Source organism: Hesperophylax consimilis, chromosome 19 (assembly GCF_061612785.1).
Source record: "Hesperophylax consimilis isolate HC1 chromosome 19, BYU_Hcon_1.0, whole genome shotgun sequence".
NCBI lineage: Eukaryota > Metazoa > Arthropoda > Insecta > Trichoptera > Limnephilidae > Hesperophylax > Hesperophylax consimilis.
Genome location: NC_142854.1, coordinates 29,696,160 through 29,702,159, shown reverse-complemented (window position 1 = coordinate 29,702,159; position 6,000 = coordinate 29,696,160). Strand labels below are relative to the sequence as shown.

The 6,000-nt window shown below is 38.6% G+C and overlaps 1 long non-coding RNA gene across 1 annotated transcript; it reads left to right on the top strand.

Moving 5' to 3' along the window:
- The first annotated feature begins 669 nt into the window (after positions 1 to 669).
- Positions 670 to 4,002, top strand: LOC149415101 (uncharacterized). Its single transcript, XR_016303902.1, has 4 exons — positions 670 to 812; positions 1,219 to 1,416; positions 2,131 to 2,280; positions 2,492 to 4,002. It is a non-coding gene; the product is annotated as an uncharacterized LOC149415101 (long non-coding RNA).
- The last annotated feature ends 1,998 nt before the right edge of the window (positions 4,003 to 6,000 follow it).

The following is a 6,000-nucleotide window of genomic DNA, read 5'->3' as shown; positions in this document are numbered from 1 at the left end:
CACGTAGATATCTAGGGACATATCAAGTACAGTTAGTTGCAGGTAAAGAATTGCCATCAGTTTGAGTAAAATTAACACCTCTAAATTTAACCGACTGCTAATTTTATCGCACAATTACTCTCTTTTTATTCATAAATGTGAATTGTTTCTCTAAATAGTCAATTAACCGCCCCATTTGATAAAAAAAACTCTGTGTCGTACTAACCTGCAACTAGAGTTACTCACCTTGTTGTGAGTCTTCTTTGGACCACTTCCAACGGGTCTAAGTCTGTTTTATATTATCCTCCCCAGACTGTCTGCTTGTTGGTTTTAATGTTACATAATATGTTTAATATGATCCTGCCCGGACTGTCTGTCTGTTTGGGTAAATATTATGTAATAAGTTTTGCCCGAGTTTAATGTTAAGTAATTGGCATCGAACCATTTATACAATTGTTGAACATTGCCTGAAGAACAAAAAACTGTTATTGACTGTTCTACAAGCTATGGCTGGAGATATCCACCTTTACCAAAATCCAAAATAAATGCGTATTTTGACCGCCAAAGAGGAACAATTATTTTACCCGTCTGTAACTTTTGCATCGTTTTTAAATCAAATTAAATATGCAAGCATTACTGATGATGGCATAAAACTTGTCTATGACTTCATTATTGTCTGTGGAAAACTAACCTAATTTGATGACTCATCCTTTTTTCATCGCCAGTTAGCCAGTCGCATCCCCCGGTTTTTACTCTCTAATTCTACATTATATTGCTAACACTGTTAAACACACGAAGTTAAATTTATCTTCCCGTGCTTGTGATATTTAATAGTAAGTACTAATGCTTTTATGAATCACGCTATTCATTTTGGTAGCGGCCGTTATCGGTACACCTAATTTAACAAATCTATTGGCGTTTTGTTTGCGGAACGTTCAACCTGTCAATTAGACGTCTGTTTATTTTAGTAAAAATATTTTAAAAATTAGTTTTAAATATTCCGTTAAAAGCTTTACCGGTCTTAATATTACTTATGGTTATAGTTATATTGAGTTATCCGACGAATCTGTAAACAGATTTCAAATGTCAACTCCAAGGTCAAGATAGTCACAATATGTATATCCCTATTTCCCAGTATAAGTTTCGCATAAGATATCATTGTTTTGACAAAATATTTAACCAAACAAAATGAAAAGCTCATTTAAAATAGGGTTCCATCACAATTATGTTCTGTTTCAGGTAGGTATACATATTTGTTTGGGCTTGTACCAATTACCGCAGCCTATGACAGCGGTGTCATGGATCTAGTAAATCCAGAAACTGTTTCCATCAAGACGGAACCAGGGCCCCAGGAAGAAAGCGGAGGTGAAATGGATTTAGATTTCCTAGATGTAAAGAAGGAATGTTCCCCATATGCGGAGAGTACTCAGACAGCCAGTTAGTTGCATTGCTTTTGTAAAATAAATTGTATGTTATTAATTAGAGTCCATTTTCGATTGCCATGGCGATAGAACATAATATGTTTTTTTACGCTACCCTCTTTTGCCGTAGTTATATTAGTTTTTATCTTTGCCAGAAACAGCCAATCTACAACATTAGTTAAACTAAATCATTTTTATTTAGTTTTGTGAATACTCCAGGCTAGAAGTCAAAAGGAGGGAATGGATATAGAGCGGTGAAAGGTGGGAAGTACCTGTCTATTTCAATCAATGTTTAAATGGAAAAATTGTTAACATAACACCAAGGCGATACCGATAGTATCTCTTACTCTGGAACGTGCCACAAGAATATATTGTGAAATATCATGTATCAATCAAAAAAATTGCTTGCGCACGCCTTGATTTTATCCCGGAACCTCCAGATTACAAGTCGAGAGCCATACCCTTTGATTACAATAATATAACCTCACAATAAGCTCTCGATTCCTCAAATTTTCCATTTTTTCCTCATGAGTTAAAAATACATATTTATTTATTTGTTTGTACACGCCCAATTAGGGCTCTTACTATTATTGAAAGGAAACAACATTTCGTCGACTTATAACAACTCCATAATGCAGGTGCTCTAAAGCAAATGTTTATTCCTTCCTGTAATTTGAAAACTTGTGCTGTTTAACATCGATTATCAATCTATGTACATGTTATTTTATAGCTTGCATTAATGTGGAGACTGTTACCGTTAAGGCGGAACTCGGATGCCGAGAAGATAGTTATGGGGGACTTCCTTGTATGGAAATTGACATAGACCTGCCGGATTTCAAAAAGGAATGTTTCGAACGCTTAGAAAGAATCTACCAGTCCGGTAAAAACAATTTCCTTCCTAAAATTTTACAATTTCTGCCATAGTAATTTGTTAATTTTTTTATCAATTTTAGTGCTTTATTATGGTTAGTGTAGATATTATGTCGAATAAAGCCTTTATAATCGTATTATTTTTTTTCGACAGATATCAAGACGCATCCTGTGGAAAAACAATTATTTTGTCCTAATTCTATCTTCTCCCTTTTTAATAGGTCGAATTTAAATAGGCACCTATGCAACCATACAGGAAAAAAACATTTTTCATGTTCGGAGTGCAACTATTCATTTTCTCGACAAGTCTATCTAGAGAGGCACATACTGACTCACAGTGGAGAAAAACCTTTTACATGTTCCGAGTGCAACTATTCATGTTCTCGAAAGGGTAATCTAACGAGGCACATGCTAACTCACAGTGGAAAAAAACCTTTTTCATGTTCTGAGTGCAACTATGCATTTTCTCAAAGGGGCACTCTGAAGAACCACATGCTGACTCACAGTGGTGGAAAACCTTTTTCATGTTCCGAGTGCAACTATTCATGTTCTCGAAAGAACAATCTGACAAGCCACATGCTAACTCACAGTGGAGAAAAACCTTTTTCATGTTCTGAGTGCAACTATTCATGTTCTCGAAAGAGCCAACTGACGATCCACATGCTGACTCACAGTGGTAAAAAACCTTTTTCATGTTCTGAGTGCAACTATGCATTTTCTCAAAGGGGCACTCTGAAGAACCACATGCTGACTCACAGTGGTGGAAAACCTTTTTCATGTTCCGAGTGCAACTATTCATGTTCTCAAAAGGGCCATCTGACGATACACATGCTAACTCACAGTGAAAAAAAACCTTTTTCATGTTCCAAGTGCAACTATTCAGGTTCTCGAAAGGGCGATCTAACGAGGCATATGCTAACTCACAGTGGAAAAAAACCGTTTTCATGTTCCGAGTGCAACTATTTATGTTCTCGAAAGGGCCAACTGACGATCCACAGTCTGACTCACTGTGGTGAAAAACCTTTTTCATGTTCCGAGTGCAACTATTCATGTTCTCGAAAGAACAATCTGACAAGCCACATGCTAACTCACATTGGGGAAAAACCTTTTTCATGTTCTGAGTGCAACTATTCATGTTTTCGAAAGGGCCAACTGACGATCCACATGCTGACTCACAGTGGTGAAAAGCCTTTTTCATGTTCTGAGTGCAACTATGCATTTTCTCAAAGGGGCACTCTGAAGAACCACATGCTGACTCACAGTGGTGGAAAACCTTTTTTATGTTCCGAGTGCAACTATTCATGTTCTCAAAAGGGCTATCTGACGAGACACATGCTAACTCACAGTGGAAAAAAACCTTTTTCATGTTCCAAGTGCAACTATTCATGTTCTCGAAAGGGCGATCTAACGAGGCACATGCTAACTCACAGTGGAAAAAAACCGTTTTCATGTTCCGAGTGCAACTATTTATGTTCTCGAAAGGGCCAACTGACAATGCACAGTCTGACTCACTGTGGTGAAAAACCTTTTTCATGTTCCGAGTGCAACTATTCATGTTCTCGAAAGAACAATCTGACAAGCCACATGCTAACTCACAGTGGAGAAAAACCTTTTTCATGTTCTGAGTGCAACTATGCATTTTCTCAAAGGGGCACTCTTAAGAACCACATGCTGACTCACAGTGGTGGAAAACCTTTTTCATGTTCTGAGTGCAACTATTCATGTTCTCAAAAGGGCCAACTGACGAGACACATGCTGACTCACAGTGGTGAAAAACCTTTTTCATGTTCCGAGTGTAACTATTCATGTTCTCGAAAGAACGCTCTGACAAGCCACATGCTAACTCACAGTGGAGAAAAACCTTTTTAACGAAAATAATAAATTAATGTTATAACTTATAAGTGCACATATTTCAACTCGATTATATAACCATTATAATTAACACTATAAAATAGAAGTAGGCCGAGTGGCCCAGTTGTAGCATTGTGAACCATGTCATTTTACCAACTTCATAATTAATTCTCTTTTTCTTAATAAATATAAATTTAATTTGTTTATTTCCATGTATTTTTGTAATTATCATATTTCCTTGAATCATTATTGATAACAAACACATATATTCTTCATCTTGATGCTCACAACTCTTTTAAACTCAAGCACTGGCTTCTTTAGAAGAAAAACATTTCTAAAAGGAAAAGCAGTGAAAAGTAATTTTACGAATTATTTTAGTTAACATAAATGATTATACTTTTTAAATTGATTATTATTTAATTAAAACATTGTTTGAGAAAAATATTCATCTTATAATATCTTGTTTTTTTTTAAATATTAACTCCACACAGGAAGCCCTGTAGAAAATAATTTCCCTGAGGGAATATTTCATCTTTGGGGATGCTGTGTGGAGGGTCTTTTTGTGGAGAGGAAGGAGTGAACGTCTCGAAGAGTCCCATGTTGTAGGAGGGAGGAAACACAGAGGCCGGCAGCTCGTTCCACAGCCGAGCTGTGGAACTTAAGAACGAATCGTAGAAGCGACCCGTTCTCATGTGACAAATGTCAACCGTGTACAAATGTTGGGCGCGCGTTTGGCGTGTATCCCGACTACGCACCGGTGCCGAAGGGATCATTGACGCTAGTTCCTCAGAGCATCTTCCATTGTAATACCGATAGAACAAGGACAGCATATATACCTGACGCCTGTGCTCTAAAGATTGCAGTCCTTTTGTTAAGATTGGGGAATCTATCAAACGGACCGCCCGTTTCTGCACAGAGTCAAGGGTTTTTTTCAGGTATTTAGGGGCTCCGGACCAGAGATGGCTGCCAAATTCGACAGTAGGGCGCACTTGCGATTTGTACAGGGTCAGCAGTTGTGTACTATTAAAGTATCTGCGGGGCCTGTACAGTACGCCCAGCTTCTGAGAGGCCAACTTTACTCTGGCTTCGATGGAGCCTCCGTACCTGAGCTGGTCACTTATAGTTACACCTAGCATATCAATGGAAGGCCTGTTCAGAATATTGCTTCGGTTGAAGGAGACTAGATTATCATTTGGATCCCTTTTAGACGTAATCGGACAGGATTGGGTCTTTGAAACATTAAATTCGACGAGATCATTTTTACCCCAGGAGGAAATACTCTCGAGATAACCGTCCATTCTCTGTTTCAAAGCCCTCCGAGCCGTTGGAGTTTGTGTGCCCTTTGGGGGCTTGTCAAACAAAAGCTATCATGAACTGTACTGTCATCCGCGTAACAATGAATCGGTGCACATGTCAAAAGGTCATTGATGTGCAACAAAAACAAAGTCGGAGACAGAACCGATCCCTGTGGGACGCCAGCATTTATAGAGTGCGAGGTAGAGGTGAAACCGTCAGCAACCGCCTGAATCGACCTATCCCTCAAAAAGTCAGCGATCCACGTACACAGGGATGCGGGAAGTCCGTAAGAAGGCAATTTGTTGACAAGTCCTCGGTGCCAGACCCGGTCAAAGGCCTTTGATATGTCTAGTGCAGTCTTTCCCACGGTATGGCGTACGCCCCACCGGTGGGGCATAACGCCTCAGAGGTGGGGCACTACGCTTCAGAGATGAGAGATGTAGGCATTCCATATATAAAGGGGAATACTCATCGGTCATACAAAAAATGCGTGAGATGTACAAAATTGAAATATACGCTAAATTTTACATAGTGAAACCCGTTACAATTTCAATAATTATCTTAAAACACAGAAACTGTGCAT